This window comes from Triticum urartu, chromosome 3, assembly GCF_003073215.2.
Source record: "Triticum urartu cultivar G1812 chromosome 3, Tu2.1, whole genome shotgun sequence".
Taxonomy (NCBI): Eukaryota; Viridiplantae; Streptophyta; class Magnoliopsida; order Poales; family Poaceae; genus Triticum; species Triticum urartu.
In genome coordinates this window covers 211,446,174-211,464,637 of record NC_053024.1, presented here as the reverse complement: position 1 = coordinate 211,464,637, position 18,464 = coordinate 211,446,174, and positions in this window count along the sequence as shown.

Below are 18,464 nucleotides of genomic sequence, written 5' to 3'. Positions count from 1 at the left end.
TCCCTCCAGTCATCTAAGTATAACATGATCCGAGTTAACTAGGCCGTGTCCGATCATCACGTGAGACGGACTAGTCAACGTCGGTGAACATCTTCATGTTGATCGTATCTTCTATACGACTCATGCTCGACCTTTCGGTCTTCTGTGTTCTGAGGCCATGTCTGTACACATGCTAGGCTCGTCAAGTCAACCTAAGTGTTTGCATGTGTAAATCTGTCTTACACCCGTTGTATGTGAACGTTAGAATCTATCACACCCGATCATCATGTGGTGCTTCGAAACAACGAACTGTCGCAACGGTGCACAGTTAGGGGGAACACTTTCTTGAAATTATTATGAGGGATCATCTTATTTACTACCGTCGTTCTAAGTAAACAAGATGCAAAACATGATAAACATCACATGCAATCAAATAATAATAGTGACATGATATGGCCAATATCACATAGCTCCTTTGATCTCCATCTTGGGGCTCCATGATCATCTTGTCACCGGCATGACACCATGATCTCCATCATCATGATCTCCATCATTGTGTCTCCATGAAGTTGCTCGCCAACTATTACTTCTACTACTATGGCTAACGCGTTTAGCAATAAAGTAAAGTAATTTACATGGCGTTTCTCAATGACACGCAGGTCATATAAAAATAAAGACAACTCCTATGGCTCCTGCCGGTTGTCATACTCATCGACATGAAAGTCGTGATTCCTATTACAATAGCATGAACATCTCATACATTACATATAGATCATTCATCATTCATCACAACTTTGGCCATATCATATCACAAAGCACTTGCTGCAAAAACAAGTTAGACGTCCTCTAATTGTTGTTGCAAGTTTTACGTGGCTGAAGTAGGGTTCTAGCAAGAACGTTTTCTTACCTACGTGAAAGCCACAATGTGATTTGTCAACTTCTATTTACCCTTCATAAGGACCCTTTTCATCGAATCCGCTCCAACTAAAGTAGGAGAGACAGACACCCGCCAGCCACCTTATGCAACTTGTGCATGTTAGTCGGTGGAACCGGTCTCACGTAAGCGTACGTGTAAGGTTGGTCCGGGCCGCTTCATCCCACAATACCGTTGAAGCAAGATAAGACTAGTAGTGGCAAGAAAGTTGACAACATCAACGCCCACAACAAATTGTGTTCTACTCGTGCAAGAGAACTACGCATAGACCTAGCTCATGATGCCACTGTTGGGGAACGTTGCAGAAAACAAAAAATTTCCTACGGTTTCACCAAGATCCATCTAGGAGTTCATCTAGCAATGAGTGATTAGATGCATCTACGTACCTTGTAGATCGCGAGCGGAAGCGTTCAAAGAACGGGGATGAGGGAGTCGTACTCGACGTGATTCGAATCACCGAAGATCCTAGCACCGAACGGACGGCACCTCCGCGTTCAACACACGTACGGAACAGCCACGTCTCCTCCTTCTTGATCCAGCAAGGGGGAAGGAGAGGTTGAGGGAGATGGCTCCAGCAGCAGCACGACGGCGTGGTGGTGATGGGGCTGCAGTACTCCGGCAGGGCTTCGCCAAGCACTATGGAGGAGGAGGAGGTGTTGGAGAGGGAGAGGGAGGCACCAAAGGCAAAAGGTAAGAAGTCCTCCATCTCCCCCACTATATATAGGAGGGCCAAGGGGGGGCGCCGGCCCTAGGAGATCTAATCTCCTAGGGGGGTGCGGCCAAGGGGAGGAATCCCTCCTCCCCAAGGCACCTAGGAGGTGTCTTCCCCTCGTAGGACTCTTCCCTCCTTGAAACCCTAGGCGCATGGGCCTCTTGGGGCTGGTGCCCTTGGCCCATGTAGGCCAAGGCGCACCCCCTACAGCCCATGTGGCCCCCGGGGACAGGTGGCCCCACCCGGTGGACCCCCGGGACCCTTCCGGTGGTCCCGGTACAATACCGGTGACCCCGAAACTTGTCCCGATGCCCGAAATAGTACTTCCTATATATAATTCTTTACCTCCGGACCATTCTGGAACTCCTTGTGACGTCCAGGATCTCATCCGGGACTCCGAACAACATTCGGGTTACTGCATATACATATCCCTACAACCCTAGCGTCACCGAACCTTAAGTGTGTAGACCCTACGGGTTCGGGAGACATGTAGACATGACCGAGATCGCTCTCCGGCCAATAACCAACAGCGGGATCTGGATACCCATGTTGGCTCCCACATGCTCCTCGATGATCTCATCGGATGAACCACGATGTCGAGGATTCAAGCAACCCCGTATACAATTCCCTTTGTCAATCGGTATGTTACTTGCCCGAGATCCGATCGTCGGTATCCCAATACCTCGTTCAATCTCGTTACCGGCAAGTCACTTTACTCGTACCGTAATGCATGATCCCGTGACCAAACACTTGGTCACTTTGAGCTCATTATGATGATGCATTACCGAGTGGGCCCAGTGATACCTCTCCGTCATACGGAGTGACAAATCCCAGTCTTGATCCGTGTCAACCCAACAGACACTTTCGGAGATACCCGTAGTATACCTTTATAGTCACCCAGTTACATTGTGACGTTTGGTATACCCAAAGCACTCCTACGGTATCCGGGAGTTACACATCTCATGGTCTAAGGAAAAGATACTTGACATTGGAATACTCTAGCAAACGAACTATACGATCTTATGCTATGTTTAGGATTGGGTCTTGTCCATCACATCATTCTCCTAATGATGTGATCCCGTTATCAATGACATCCAATGTCCATAGTCAGGAAACCATGACTATCTGTTGATCAACGAGCTAGTCAACTAGAGGCTTACTAGGGACATGTTGGTGTCTATTATTCACACATGTATTACGATTTCCGGATAACACAATTATAGCATGAATAAAGACAATTATCATGAACAAGGAAATATAATAATAATGCTTTTATTATTGCCTCTAGGGCATATTTCCAACACGCCAGGCCACATCCGGACTATGAGGCCCTTCATGTCCTGTTCGCCCGCCTTGTGGAGCTCGACCAATTGCTTCAACTGGTCGCTCAAGGGCATCGGATGTTCGGTCCCAGTATACTGAGACCAGAACAACTTCTCCGTCGAGCTCCCTTCCTCGGCCCGGTAAAATTCCGCGGCATCGGATACACTGCGGGGAAGATCTGCGAACGCTCCTGGAGAGCTCCGAACTCGGGTAAGTAAAAGGAAAGTTTCCTTCACATGCTTGCTTTGCATAACGAATTCCTTACCCGCCGCTATCTTCTGGACCGCCCGAAGCTCCTGGAGGGCCTTGTGGGCTTCGGCCTTGGCATTTTATGTGTTCTCAAGGGCCTTCGCAAGCTCAGACCCTTCCATCTTAGAGTCACGCTCCAAGGACTCGTATTTTTTACGAAATCCTGGAGCTCTTGCTGCACCTCGCCGACTTGAGCCTCTTGCTTCTCGCGCTCGGTGCGCTCCTTGGCCGCTTTGTCTTCGGCCTCGGACAGCGCCTCCTTCAGGGTCGCCACTTCGGTCGTGGCCCCTAGCAAAATTCGTGATGATCCAGTGACTTAACAACCACATTCTTTTTTATTCCTTATCAATATACGGACGGGTATTCCTTACCTTTGTTCTCTTCGAGCTGCCTCTTGGTAAGGCCGAGCTCTTTTTCAGACCGCCCAAGGTCCCGCTTCAGTGTGGAGACCTCTGCAGTGCGAGCGGCAGCGGCCAGCAGCGAAGCCTAATTATTCACATAAGACACATTCTGATTAGACTCCTGTGATTATTATTTGATCCTCTGTTCGGCCTTTCTTTGCGAACGCCAAACAGAGCATCAGGGGCTACTGTCTATGCTATAACATTTTCTTATAAATTGATTACTTACCTCAAAGCCTGTTAGGAGGCTGGCACAGGCTTCAGTCAGTCTGCTTTTAGCGGACTAAACCTTCTCTACCACCGCAGTCATAACAGTGCGGTGCTCTTCGTCAATGGAAGCGCCGCGAAGCGCTTCCAGCAAGTTGTTCGGTGCCTCTGGATGGACAGAGGCCATCGGCATAGACGGCTCGCCCCCCCCCCCCACCCTTAGTGAGGGGTCGCCCGACGGAGTCCGAAACCACGGGAGGTTCTGGCGCAGTATTCGGCCGGGGCCGGACTTGCTGCCCCCGTCATTAGGGCCCATGGGAGCCTTGCCTCCCATGCGCCCGGCGTCTGGGAGGTCGCCTTGGGGCGCCCCCAGAACTACCTTCCCTTGGCTTGGTGCCCTTCAGGACAACACCTCGGCATCGTCCGTTGGGCGAGGGGAGGAGGCGGTCGGGAGCGAATCACTGTTCATCTCCGACAGGCCCAGAGACCCATCCGAAGAGGATACGTCGAGACGGTCCTTCGGTGGGCTGCATGATCATGTTCGGCATGATAAGAAACAATAAAACGAAATATACCAGAACTGTTATGGTATCCGGATACTTACGACTTCGCCAGGGGCTTGTCCATGGGCAACCACTCCTCGTCGTTGAACGTGGCCGTGGTGGAACGGTCCGGAAGGAGGGCTCTTCCCTTCTTGGACCCTTCGGCCTCCCCGGATGGGGCGGCCTTCCTTTTCTTATCTCCCCCAACCGGATGGGGAGAATTTTCCTCTTCCTCCTCCTCGTCTTCGGGGGAGGAGGGCGTCTCGGTGTTATCGGACGACGATTCCGATACAACCTTGCGCCGGAGACCTTTCCTGGTCCCCGCGGCCTTCTTCTTGGCCTTCTTCTTCGGCGCCTCATAGGGTGCCGGAACCAGCATCTCCGTCAGGAGAGTACTTGCTGGATCTTCGGGCAGTGGGGCCGGACAATCGATCCGCTCCGCTGTCGCGACCCATTCCTGTCAAATAATGTGGAGGTTCAGATCCCTCACATAATCATACTAGGGAAAGAAACACCTTATGAGATATAAGGAGCTTACCGGATTAGCCGGGCGCTTTGCACTGAGTCCGCGGTCCTCGGTAAGAGAAGGAGGTACCTCGGCAGACTTGAACAGCACCCTACAGATGTCTTGGTCCGTCATGTCAAAGAGCTCTTGCATCATCTGGTGCCTTGCCGAGTCGAACTCCCACATATTGAATGCCTGTCTTTGACACGGGAGGATCCGGTGGAAGAGCATGACCTAGACCATGTTGACAAGCTTGATTTTCTTGCTTATCATGTTTTTAACACAGTTCTGGAGTCCGATCAGCTCCACCGATGAACCCCAAGATAAGCCCTTCTCTTTCCAGGAGGTGAGCCGCATGGGGATGCCAGATCGGAATTCGGGGGCCGCCGCCCTGTTGGTGTCACGCAGCTCGGTGATGTAGAACCACCCCGATTGCCACCCCTTTACGGTCTCCACATAGGAGTCTTCGAGCCAGGTGACGTTGGGCATCTTGCCCACCATGGTGCCTCCGCACTCCACTTGCTGGCCGACCACCACCTTCGGTTTAACATTGAAGGTCTTCAGCCACAGGCCGAAGTGGGGCTTGATGCGGAGGAAGGCCTCGCACACGATGATAAACGCCAGATGTTGAGGATGAAATTGGGGGCCAGATCATGGAAGTCCAGCCCGTAGTAGAACATGAGCCCGCGAACAAATGGGTGGAGGGGAAAACCCAGCCGGTGGACGAAATGGGTAAGGAATACAACCCTTTCGTGGGGCTCGGGGGTAGGAACGATCTGCCCCACGTCTGGGAGTCGGTGCGCAATATATACGACCAGGTATCCGGCTTCCCGGAGCTTCGTGATGTTCTCCTCCGTAACAGATGAGGCCATCCACTTGCCTCCTGCTCCAGACATGTTCGGAGTGTTCTTTTGGAGAAGATGCGAACTTGGGAGCTGGAGCTCGAGTGCGCGAGAATGGATGGGCAGGGAAGAAGAAGGCGTGGGTAAAAAAGAGGAGTCCTTGTCCCTTTATAAGGGCGGTAGAAACTGCGTGCCTCCCCACTTGCCTGGTAAAACTCGCTTATTCCCCAAGCGTCATGATTGATGGCACGGTTGGGTTACCCACACCTGTACTGATGAGGATCTCAGGATAAGGGGACACGATCTCTACTTCGACAAGACGTGCCAAGAAAACCGCCTCGCAATATGTGCAGTAGCTGGTTGAGAAAAATGGTTCGAATAATAACCGGGGCCATGGCGTGATGTCACGTTATGAAAAGTTGTCAGCAAATTAGATTTGTGGAAATATTATACTCTCTACGGTGGTATGTGAATTTGTTTTGCAGAGCCGAACACTATCCTTGTGTTCAAAATCTTCTATGGAGTATTCGGAGGAGGAACCCGCCTTGCATTGCCGAAGACAATCTGCGCGCCGGACTCGTCGTCATTGAAGCCTGGTTCAGGGGCTACTGAGGGAGTCCTGGATTAGGGGGTCCTCGGACAGCCGGACTATATACTTTAGTCGGACTGTTGGACTATGAAGATACAAGATTGAAGACTTCATCCCGTGTCCGGGTGGGACTCTCCTTTGCGTGGAAGACAAGCTTGGCAATTAGGATATGTATATCTCCTCCCTTATAATCGACTCTGTGTAACCCTAGCCCCTCCGGTGTCTATATAAACCAGAGGGTTTTAGTCCGTAGGACAAGAACAATCATACCATATGCTAACTTCTATGGTTTAGCCTCTCCGATATCGTGGTAGATCAACTCTTGTAATAGTCATATCATCAAGATCAATCAAGCGGGAAGTAGGGTATTACCTCCATCGCAAGGTCCCGAACCTGGGTAAACATTGTGTCCCCCGCCTCCTGTTACTATCCGCCTTAGACGCACAGTTCGGGACCCCCTACCCGAGATCCGCCGGTTTTGACACCGACAACTACAACACCAAAACGCCCATCTTCGGACCACAACGAGCAATGCGAGGCATTGAGCGACTCACCGTTGATATTCACCAACGTGGAGCACGGACCAGGGACTACATCGACACCAAGTTGGACGCACAATTGGATGACATCAGACACGTGTGGGCCAACTACAAGTCTTCTTCCTCTTCGTCATCTTCAGGCGGAGACGCTCAAGTCGCAAATCTTCGTTACGGCCACACGATACAAGTACCATGCGGCACCGTCATCATCTTCGAGGCGACCGCCAAGACCACAGACAAGACCATGAAGAGCGACCTTCAGGACGAGAGATGGCTTCTCTGCCACCCCGTGCACACGGGCCTTGGACCCCCATGCACACGGGACCCCGTGCACACGGCCTCCAACGCCCTCGTGCGCACGGGCCTTACAGAACCACAACATCGACAACAAAGTTGTGGCCTCTTCAACAACTGTGGCATCTTCGCCAAGTGCTATCAAGGCATCTTCGCCTTTGGACGTACGACATCTTCGCCTACTTCCCACGAGTACACCTACTTCGACATCATCAAGTCCAAGGCGATCACCTACGAGTGAGGGCGACACTTCCGTCTTCAGAAGTCCCTCATGGAAGACAGCCGAGCATGGGAACTTCCCTTCGGTCATGGAGATGAGCTACGAGGTGCCACATCATATGGGAATACAAGATGGCGACAAGACGGTCAAGCAAAGGCCATCCCCTTCGACCACGGCGATGAGCGCAAACCCCTTCAACAACATGAAGACGGCGCTCCATTGGGACTCATACTCCGAGTCTAGCTATGACACCGCACATGAGACCTTATCTTTGGTCTTGGAGGAGAGTGATGATGTGCCATCTTCGGCCTTCATCCACGGCTACGACCACGACATGATTGAGCATGGAGACTTTTGCATCTACATCTCTCCGACACCCACATATGACGAGATGCCCCATTTCCCATGTGAGGAGAGCCACCCCACCATGAGTGATATGAGTGACTCCACCATATGTGACATTGAGAGCATTTCCTATGAGAGGATGAGTGTGACCACCACTAGCCCCACACACGAGAGTATGCCACACATCCTATGTGAGGTTGAGAGCATGAGTGACTCCACCAACCATATGAGTGAGAGCATATTACCGGGAGTGAGTGAGCCACAACACTTAGTGAGTGAGGTAGTTGAGTCAACACGTGAGGCCACTATGATTTCTAACGACTTAACCTCTACTCCGGGTGTGTTTTCCTCTTTGGTGCTAGGTCTCCTACTCGACGACATGCCTATCCTCGACGAGCCCATACCTCTAACGGCGACGACGATGGCCATGGTGGGCGATGACGCACCCCCACATGGTTCCATCATGATGAAAATGACCACAACTCGGTCTTCGACACCTCACCTACACCACATGAGTGGAGCTCCAAAGGTAACATAGGTGATGGTGCTTAGCTTGTCCCACTAGTGAACTATCTTCACATCAATTGCTTGCATGATGATGATCACCTTATGGATTCACCACATACTATGTCTTCTACATGCTTAGATGTGCCACCTATTTATGATGAATATGATGATGAGCATGTTGAATTGCCTAGTTGTGATGCCATGCTCCATAGGATATCATGTGAAAATTCTTTTGGTCACATCATGTTTGACAATCCATTGAACTTGTCATATGCTATGAGTGAGATATCCCATATTGCATCATTTCAATCTCAACATATTAACTATGCTTGCCCCATTAAAATAAATCCTATTTGCACATATGGCATAGATGACGAGACGATGGTCATTGGCTTTGTTTTTCATGTGATGATATTGCCATGCTTCCTTTACATGACTTGTGCAATTCATCTCATATGCCATGCCATGAAAATTATTGTGTACTGCATGATTACATCCCTTGTGTGCACCACATGCATACCATTCCTCACAATGCTCTAGATATTGCGAGTGATGCATTACATCCTTTGAGTCTCCATTATGCTATACATAACAACAAACCTCTTAGGATGGATGACATGTTTTAATATCATGCAACTCATTTATTTAAGCATTGGCTATTTTGTGCTAACCAACACAAGCACGTGTGCATCATGGTGGATGATGTGTACATCTACCACGCACACACAATTTCTCCTTTACCTTTCTTTTGTGTAGGTACTCATGAACACTCGTCAACCTCACAATCCTATGAGTTGTCGAAACGAGCTCTAGAGAGCAATGATGACTTGGGATCCCGTGGACTATCCTTACCACCATTCTCTTCGCGCAACGACTTCGCGCATTCCTTTTACTTGTCTCACACACGGCTTTGGGCTATATATCACTTGTTACTTTATGCCCATTGTATCTTGTTCACTTTGCATGTTATGCCTCTTTACATGATTTTGCCATGCAATTGTGATCCTTGCTTGCATCTACCCATGGTTCACCATTATGCTATGTGTATTTGCATGCTTGGTGGAGATCCTTGTTGCTATCACCATGTTTATCATGTGCCTCATGCTATTGATGCTTATTATGTTGGGAGAGTCATGATGTCCCATTGCTACTTACATAGGACTTCTTGCAAACACCATGAACCTACTTTGCTCATATCTTGTTTTCATGATTGTGATATGTCATGCGCATTTTATATGCCCACTATTTGCACCCATGACATGATTGCCATGATTACCTCTAGTTTGTTGCAACTTTGCACTACTAGCTTGCATAACTTGATGCATATGATTACTTGCTTTGTCGCATCACACATGTTCCATTCTTATTCACTTATCGATCTCGGAGATTTGGACATATTACTTGTGATGCATGCTTGTTTGATTGAGCTTAATCTCTTTGGATGTAGTTGCATCATATGCTTTCATACCCTACCACTCCTTGTCCTTTCTTATGATAAGAATGATGAAACCACTTGTTGGGTATTTCACCACACGAATGATAGGTATTTCACCTCATTTGTTTTTCCGAGTGATTCTCATGTTCTTTCATTTTGAAGGGTTCATAAGGTGGTGCCACCACATACACTCCGTTTGAAAACAAGTACATCCATGCCTACCGTGTACATGGAGATATGGTTTACGATCCGAGGTCGGATCTTTCCCAAGGGGGAGGGGATGATGCGAAGCATCCCACGGTCATCTCCATGTACACCTTCATAGCACATCAAGCCCCAAGTGGACCTACCGGACTTAAGGTGAACCCGCTCCTCTTCAAGAGTTACATGAATATCTATAGGACTTGGTTGCTACCTCACCATAGATCATTGTGCATCACTGGGTACGAGGACGACCGCTAACAAGCAGTTGGGGAGCATCCCGGATGTGATGCCCCGAGTCCGATGCGCCAGGTGTCTTCCAGTTATTCGCCGACGTTGCCATGTCATTTGCTTGCGTGTTGCATTTCATCATGTCATCATGTGTATTGCATCATCTTGTTTTCAAAACTTGCATCCGCCCGGGTTCTCCCAGTTCTCCCTGTTGTCTGTTCTGAGCCTAGACACACTTGCACGCGCCCGCGGCACATCCGAAATAGTATTTTATAAGTGGCCGGAGAATGTTCTCGGAATGGGATGAGAGTTGGCGTGCGGTCTTGTTATAGTGTAGGTAGACCGCCTGCTAAGTTTCATCGCAATCGGAGTCCGTTTGATGCCCCAACGGATATTTATAGCGGCAATATAGCCGGTCAAACGTCGGACGTTTTCGGTCTCCGGAAACAGTCGTCGGGTCTCTCTCTTCTCTTCTCTCAGCCCAAGGCTTTCTGCACAGCCCACTACCACTCACCGTCAGGCCCAACCTAACCTCTCTCGTCAGCCCGCGGCCCTCCTCGCGCGCGTCCGAAAGTTGTCCCGAACCCGACCCGGGCAGTCGTCACCGTTGGATCTGGATCATCCCCAAACATCTATAAAACATCATCGTTTTCTTATTTGGACTCCCTAGCCTATTTTTCTCCACCGCCCAATTTTGATCGGAGGGTCCGAATCTACCCTAAAAACTCCCTCATTTCCTTATATATAGAGCAACCCCTAGCCAAATCAGACCATACCCTAAATTCGAGAAGGCTTGTCCCATCATTCCTTTTCGGCCGCCGCCACTCTCCCTTGTTTTCAGCGCCGAACCAACCAGCCACCAACCTTCCTCCTCGTCCAGCCGGAAGCGGATCCTCTAACATTGAGAAGCAATGTTAGAGAAGCTACAGTACCCTAACTTTCCTTCTTTCAATTCATATGATTATGTCTAAAACGACTTAAATTAATTTGCAAATTGATGATCTACGGTGTACATTTATAGTAATTACATACAAATAAATTGATGGTGAAATAAAATAAAATTTAAATTATTTATATCTACAGTAATACCAGTAGTAAACAACCTATTAATTATCTACTAACTGTCCCTAACTTTCCTTCTTTGTTTTACACTAGTCTAACACTGTAGCACCGTGACATTCCTTTTTAATGTTAGAGGATCCGGTTCCCGTCCAGCCACCACCCAACCTCCAGATCCATCCATCTGGACCCTTGGATAGAGATCCAACGTCCAGGAGGTGCTCCCTGCAGCTCCCGCAAGCCCCCTTCTTCCATGGTTCCGCTCCACGCCCGAGCTCGTCCTCGAGCACGACATTGCCCTTGCCGACCCTCATCGGCCAGGCCAGTGCTCCGCCGTCCCATGCCCTTCCCTCTCCTGCCTTTTTTTCCCATCTCGTTTCTTCTCCTCCTCTCATGGTTCTCTCTCCCGTGGATCACAGGAACCTCACCGCCACCGTTCGAGCTCACCGGCTGGATCTCCTTCTCTGCCGCCGGGAACGAGCTCCCCACGTTCGGATCCGCTCCTCCTCTGCCTGAGCCTCTCGTACGCCGGAGCCCCGAGTGCCACCGCCGCCGTTGCCGAAGAGGGACATGGCGCCGCTCGCTCTTCTGCAAGTCGGAGAAAGGACCTGTAGGACCCCCGCCGTTCAGCTCCGCGCCTTCCGCCTGGACCCGCTGCGCCGCCGCGGTTCCACGTCGAGCATCATCTCTTCCCCGGCCGGTTCCCGCCGTGCACCCCGCGTCCCCGACCACCTCTCCCTCCTCTGCATGAGCGCCCGAGCGCACCCGCTTCCTCCGGCCACCAGAGCCGCTGACCAGAGACCTCGCCTCCGCCCAGATCCTACCTGGCGCCGCCGCCTTCGCTTGCCTTGCCGTCGCCAAGTTCCGGCCAGTCTCCCCGCAACCCCTGCCTCGTCCGCCTCCGGTTCGTCGAGGAGACGGCGAACGCTCTCGTCCTCGGGCGTTGACCACGACCGCGTGCGTTTCGTGCACATCCAGCGTGGACCCGCTCCACGTCACCCACGCGAGCCTCCTCTGCTCGTCTGTGTGGGATGCCGCGGCTGTAAGGCGCCTGCCGGCCCAGCCAGCGCCCGCCGGCCTGCCTCTTTCACCGACTGGGCTTGGCCCATGGTGAGAAACCCCCCAAGCGCCCCTTTGTTTTTTCTTCTATTGGGCCTGCTCCAGTGTTAGTTTCGGCCTGTTTAGGTTTTTTTAGATCGACGAATTTGTCTATTTTCCAGAGTATTGCAGTTTTACAGAAAAGCCTTTGCACTTCATGCATATCCTAACTCATCAACCGCGCATCATTTGTAAAAACATTATATATGAAAAATGCTTAGAATCTTGTCTAGTTCCATAATATCCAGCTTTCATCCATGTTTAACATGTTTAAAATGTTGTTTGATTAATTTTGCTCGTATGCCATGTTAAAATGCTTTAATTCATAACTAAATAACCGTAGCTCCAAACCTAACAAACTTTATATGTAAAAGGGGTAGAAAAATGCCTAGTTTAACATGGTGGCTTTACTTTGCATGTTTAACAACTCTAAAATATGTTTTAGGGAAGAACAGTACCAAATCCATAAATATGCATATGAGGATTTTCCGGGAATTGTTGTTGTTGTTTCCGGCCTCATTTAAACTTGCTTAAATGTGTAGTTTACTTATGCTTCACCTCTTGCCATGTTAATCAACATTTAATAGTGTTGGGTACATAAACAGGAGAGAACTAAATAAGTCACGTGGTGTTTTGTCAATATGCAACTCGTTGCATATTGATCTCCACTTAATTTGTAGTATTGTTTGTGCACTTTGCCATGCCATGAATCATTAAACCGGACATGCATCATACTTGGTTGTGCATCATGCCATGTTTATGTGATGGTTGTTTATGATGTTGCTTGCTTCTTTCCGGGTTGCTTCTCCCGTTAGCTTCGGTTCCGTTCCGGAGTTGTGAGGATCCGTTCGACTACGCCCGCTTGTCTCCTTCATGGACTCGTTCTTCTTCCTTGCGGGATTTCAGGCAAGATGACCATACCCTCGAAATCACTTCTATCTTTGCTTGCTAGTTGCTCACTCTTTTGCTATGTTGCGATACCTACCACTTGCTATATCATGCCTCCCATATTGCCATGTCAAGCCTCTAACCCTCCGTTCCTAGCAAACCGTTGTTTGGCTATGTTAGCGCTTTTGCTCAGCCCCTCTTATAGCGTTGCTAGTTGCAGGTGAAGCTGAAGTTTGTTCCATGTTGGAACATGGATATGTTGGGATATCACAATATCTATTATGTTAATTAATGCATCTATATACTTGGTAAAGGGTGGAAGGCTCGGCCTTATGCCTGTGTTTTGTTCCACTCTTACCGCCCTAGTTTCCGTCATACCGGTGTTATGTTCCTTGATTTTGCGTTCCTTACGCGGTTGGGTGTTATGGAACCCCTTGACAGTTCGCTTTGAATAAAACTCCTCCAGCAAGGCCCAACCTTGGTTTTACATTTGCCTAACAACCTATTACCCTTCCCTTGGGTCAGCCGACCCGAGGGTCATCTTTATTTTAACCCCCCCCCCCCCGGGCCAATGCTTGTCTAAGTGTTGGTCCGAACCGGGCAGCCTGCGGGGCCACCTCGAGGCAACTCGAGGGCTGGTTTTACTAGTAGCTTGACCTATCCGGTGTTGCCCTGAGAACGAGATATGTGCAGCTCCTATCGGGATTGTCGGCACATCGGGCGGCTTTGCTGGTCTTGTTTTACCATTGTCGAAATGTCTTGTAACCGGGATTCCGAGTTTGATCGGGTCTTCCTGGGAGAAGATATATCCTTCGTTGATCGTGAGAGCTTGTGATGGGCTAAGTTGGGACACCCCTGCAGGGTTTGAACTTTCGAAAGCCATGCCCGCGGTTATGGGCAGATGGGAATTTTGTGTTGCTTCTCTTCTCGCTCTTATTTGCATATGTTAGCCACCATATATGCTAGTGCTTGCTGCAGCTCCACCTCATTACCCTTTCCTACCCATAAGCTTAAATAGTCTTGATCTCGCGGGTGTGAGATTGCTGAGTCCTCGTGGCTCATAGATACTTCCAATAAGTTGCAGGTGCCGATGATACCAGTGCAGGTGACACAACCGAGCTGAAGTGGGAGCTCGATGAAGTTCTTGATCGTTGTTTTGTGTCTTGTCCGGTTGATCAGTAGTGGAGCCCAGTTGGGACGATCGGGGATCTAGCATTTGGGGTTTTCTTCTTTTTTTTTGGTTTCGTAGTAGGACCTTGATTGTATTCTGGATGATGTATGTTTAACTTGTATTTGTGTGAAGTGGGGATTGTAAGCCAACTCTTATCCCTTTCTATTCAGTACATGGGATTGTGTGAAGATTACCCCTCTTGCGACAAATCTACCATGCGGCTATGCCTCTAAGTCGTGCCCCGACACATGGGACATATAGCCGCATTGTGGGTGTTACACCGGAGGCCAAGGAGAAGGACCCCAAGGCCACAAGGAGGAAGAAGGAGTGCAACAAGATCAACTCTTCACCTCCCAGGCGACCCGTGCCCACGGGCCTCGAAGACCCCATGCGCACGGACTACACAGGGAGCTGGAGCTGGAGCACCCCGTGCGCATAGACTTGTACCGTGCCCACGGGACCCTCATGCGCATGGGCCCAACTTACCCCATGCACACGGGCCTACTAGATGGACAGATGTGATTGCTGTTTGGGCCTCCTCTTCATCCACCTCGTCCCTCACCTCCAGCCACCTATATATTCCGTACCTAGACCATTTTGTTAGGGTTAGCAAAGTATATGTGAGACATTTGTCAACTTTGCTCCTTGTACCCCCTCCTCTTGGAGATCTAGACCCCTCTTGGGAAGAATCCTTGGGATTATCAAGCCCTCCTCTTGGAGAAGATCAATATCAAGACCTCACCTAGTGAGAAGAACTTACCTAGTGCTATTTTCCTTGAATTGTTCATGTAATCTTGTGGATCTCATGTGTGCTACTCTAGTGGATGTGATATTTGGGTTTGTTTGAGTGTTTTGTGTCTTGTGTTCTTGAGTGTTCTTCCTCTTTTCCCCCTCCAAGTGTGAAAAGATCCCCTCTAGGGTTTTACCCTACAACAGCCATGGGGAACTAGTTGGCCATGACCTTGTCGTCGCCTCCAGCCTCCAGAACGGCCTCCTCGTACGCCGGCAAGAAGGTCGACGGATCCGCCGCGCCGTGATAGCGAGGTGGCATCTCCGGCCGGAACTTGTGCGGCCACCGCACCCGTCGTAAGGCGGGGGTGAGGGCCCTGAGCCCCATGGCGCCGTCACGGGTGTCCGTCGGTCCAGTCAGAGGAGCGGCGCCGGCCATGAGGGGCCGAACAGGGAGGTGAAGCCGGCGAAGGAGCGGATCCTCGGCGCACCCCTACCTCGCGCGCCAAATGTCGAATTCGGGGTTCCGGCAAACCCTTGAGGTTCGAACTCTGGGATGCGCACGAAGATCTCTCTCTCTTCCTAGCTCTCTCTCGCAACGATTCTCAAGGCCTAGCTCGTCGAACCCAAGGAACAAGAGACACGAGGGTTTATACTAGTTCGGGCCACCGTTATGGTGTAATACCCTACTCCAGTGTGGTGTGGTGGATTGCCTCGTGGGCTGAGGATGAATTAGTACAGTGGATGAACAGCCTCCTGAGGAGAGGTGCTCTTGAGCTCGATGAGCTGGTGTGTCTGAGGATGGTCCGAATGATCCCCCTTGCTATGGTGGTGGCTAGCCCTATTTATAGAGGCATTGGTCCTCTTTCCAAATGTTAGGCGGGAAGGGATCCCACAACGGCCAATTTTGAAGGGAGACAACTAGTACAAGTTATCCTGACAAAAGATGGTCTTTGCCTGCCAAAGGCTCTGGTGGTGATGCAGCTGTGGGCTCCAGGGTGACCTCCGTCCTGCCGTCCCGCTGGTCTTGGTCTCGTTGCACCGATAGGGAAACCTTTGCCTGATGCCTCGGGACTCCTCGCCTGCGCCTGCCTCTTTAGCACCAAGGAGGAAACTGGTACTCTGCACCTGCTGGCGCCCGCCTGGCTTCGGTCTTCATGGCTCATGTCACATGAACCTCGCGAGGTGCCCCTTGCATAGGTATCTCTGCTCCTCGGGAGCCATCCTAGCGAGGCTGCCCCTGAGGAGGTCCAGAGTCGTCCGCCTCACGAGGCTTGGCCCCTCGCGAGGGTCTTGAGTGGTTGCTGATGAAGACGGGCCGTATCGGGCCGCCGGTAGAGCCACGCCGTGGGCCGCAGGTAGGCAAGTCTGGGTACCCCCGTTCCTAGGACGCCGACACACGTCACCTCTCGGGGTCCTCGGTGCCTTGTCCTTGCGTGAGCTAATCGAGAGCGGATGAGTAAGGGCGCGCGGCCCGGTTCATACAACCGCAGTCTGGCGCTTCGCCATCACGGGAGCCACGCCGGATGTCCTTCCTCGGGTTCTTGCATGATAAGACTTGACACGGCGTCTTTGCTCAGGTCCGCCCCTACAGCGTTGATAAACCCAAGCGATCGAGCTCTGTCTGGTGGGCCGGCCCCGTTCACGTCACCTCCTTTGGGTCCTTGGTGCTCGACCTTCTCATGCGACGACCTCCGGAGGTTCACCCAGCGTAGGCCACTCCCACCAGACATGTTTCTTACGCGAGCCTCATGCCAAAGTTCAAGCGCAACCCGCCTTGAGTTAGGGCCTCTTGAGTCCCGCGCTGGCTCATGAGTGCCCACATACACCTCCTCAAAGTTCCGCCGTTCCAGTCACGCGTACGAACGAAACAGGGTTGTACATGCCTAGAGACTCTAATACAGAGCTCCCTACTGATGAGGACATCTCTTCTATTGTTACACCCGCCGCGACTCCTACATCAGTTATTCCACCTGGTCCTATTACTAGAGCGCGAGCGAGACAAATAAATGGCCAGGTACTATCGCTCATTTGTACATATGATTTAGCTAACGAGAATATGATATTACACTCATGTTCTGATTTAATTGTACTCAGAAACCAAGGGATCAAACAATCAATTGAAGAGGAGCCTTTAAACCAAATGGAACAACACTCTTTGCGTGCATGCTCTCAACCGTCCTTGCATGCATGCACACACCGCACCATCCATCCCATCCATCATGCATGCCATGGTATAGGAAGCAGACGCCACAAGACCCAAGCCAATTGATTTTTGTTGCATGGACCAAGAGACACCACGTTTTGGGCCATGGTGGGCCAACACGATTTGACTACTTCCTACGTGCAGCACTCGGTCGCCGTACGGACCGGTGTCCGATCAGCCCCAGGCGGCATCTGCTTTAATAAATAGCTAGGTTAAGTTAGGGTTTAGACTCGGGTTTTATTGTATTGTCTAGCCATCGCTACAATTCGCATCTACGAGACGTGTAGGACTACCGCCTTGTCAGATCCACAGTGGAACCCCAACTTTTCATCTAGTTCGTGTGCTCAGTTTATTATCCGCAATTTCAGTTGCAATTCACCTTTGTTCTTGCCGGTTCTTCGGTTGCTTGCAGGAACTTGAACCTCGTTGTTCAGGTCGATCGTGCCTACGGCAAGGTCAATAACCATCGGAGATTGGTTTAGCGATTGTCGAGGCGTATCGTCGGGTACGGTATAGCCGGATCGTCAAGGTCAAAATCCACCAAATCGATAATTATTCCCACTCTCATCGAAAGATCGGGCCGCCGTCACATCAAGTGGTATCAGTTTTCAGGTTGATCGGTGAGAGATTTACAGCTTTATTAGATTAGTTATTTTCTGTCCTATAAACCCACAAAAAAAAGCCAAAAAAAAACAATAGATTAGTTCATCCTTTACACCTACCTTTTTCGCCTTTAGCAATTTTTGTATCTAGTATTTGTGTAGTTGAATTGTTGGTTGCATTCATCCTAGAATTAGTGCTGGTTTAGATTAGTCGGAGAGCAAATCATCTACTAGATCAATCTGTTTTTGTCCACCCACATAATCCTTGCCTCAACGCTACTTTCCACTCTGAAGAAAATTCCAAAAAAAAATAGGCAGGTGTTGATTACGATCGCTCTCCACATTACCGCACTCAGCGTTACGCGAACGACCAGACGCACAGTTATCTCTGTCTGACGCTGTGCGTGCTTGCCATCTACCAGGTTTTGCGTACGCGAGGCACTAGACATCTCACATGTTTTGTCTGCCACCACGCGCCACCCCAAAAATCTCCGCCGGCTGACTAGTACTGGCTAATCTCAACTCCAAATCACATCTAGCTAGCTTTTATAGTCTTCTTTCCTTGCTGTAGCACTCGCCCAAGGCACTTTTGTTTCTTCTTTTGGCCAATTTGTGTACGTGCCATCTTGGGTATACTCGCTAGTAACTGGCTTGAA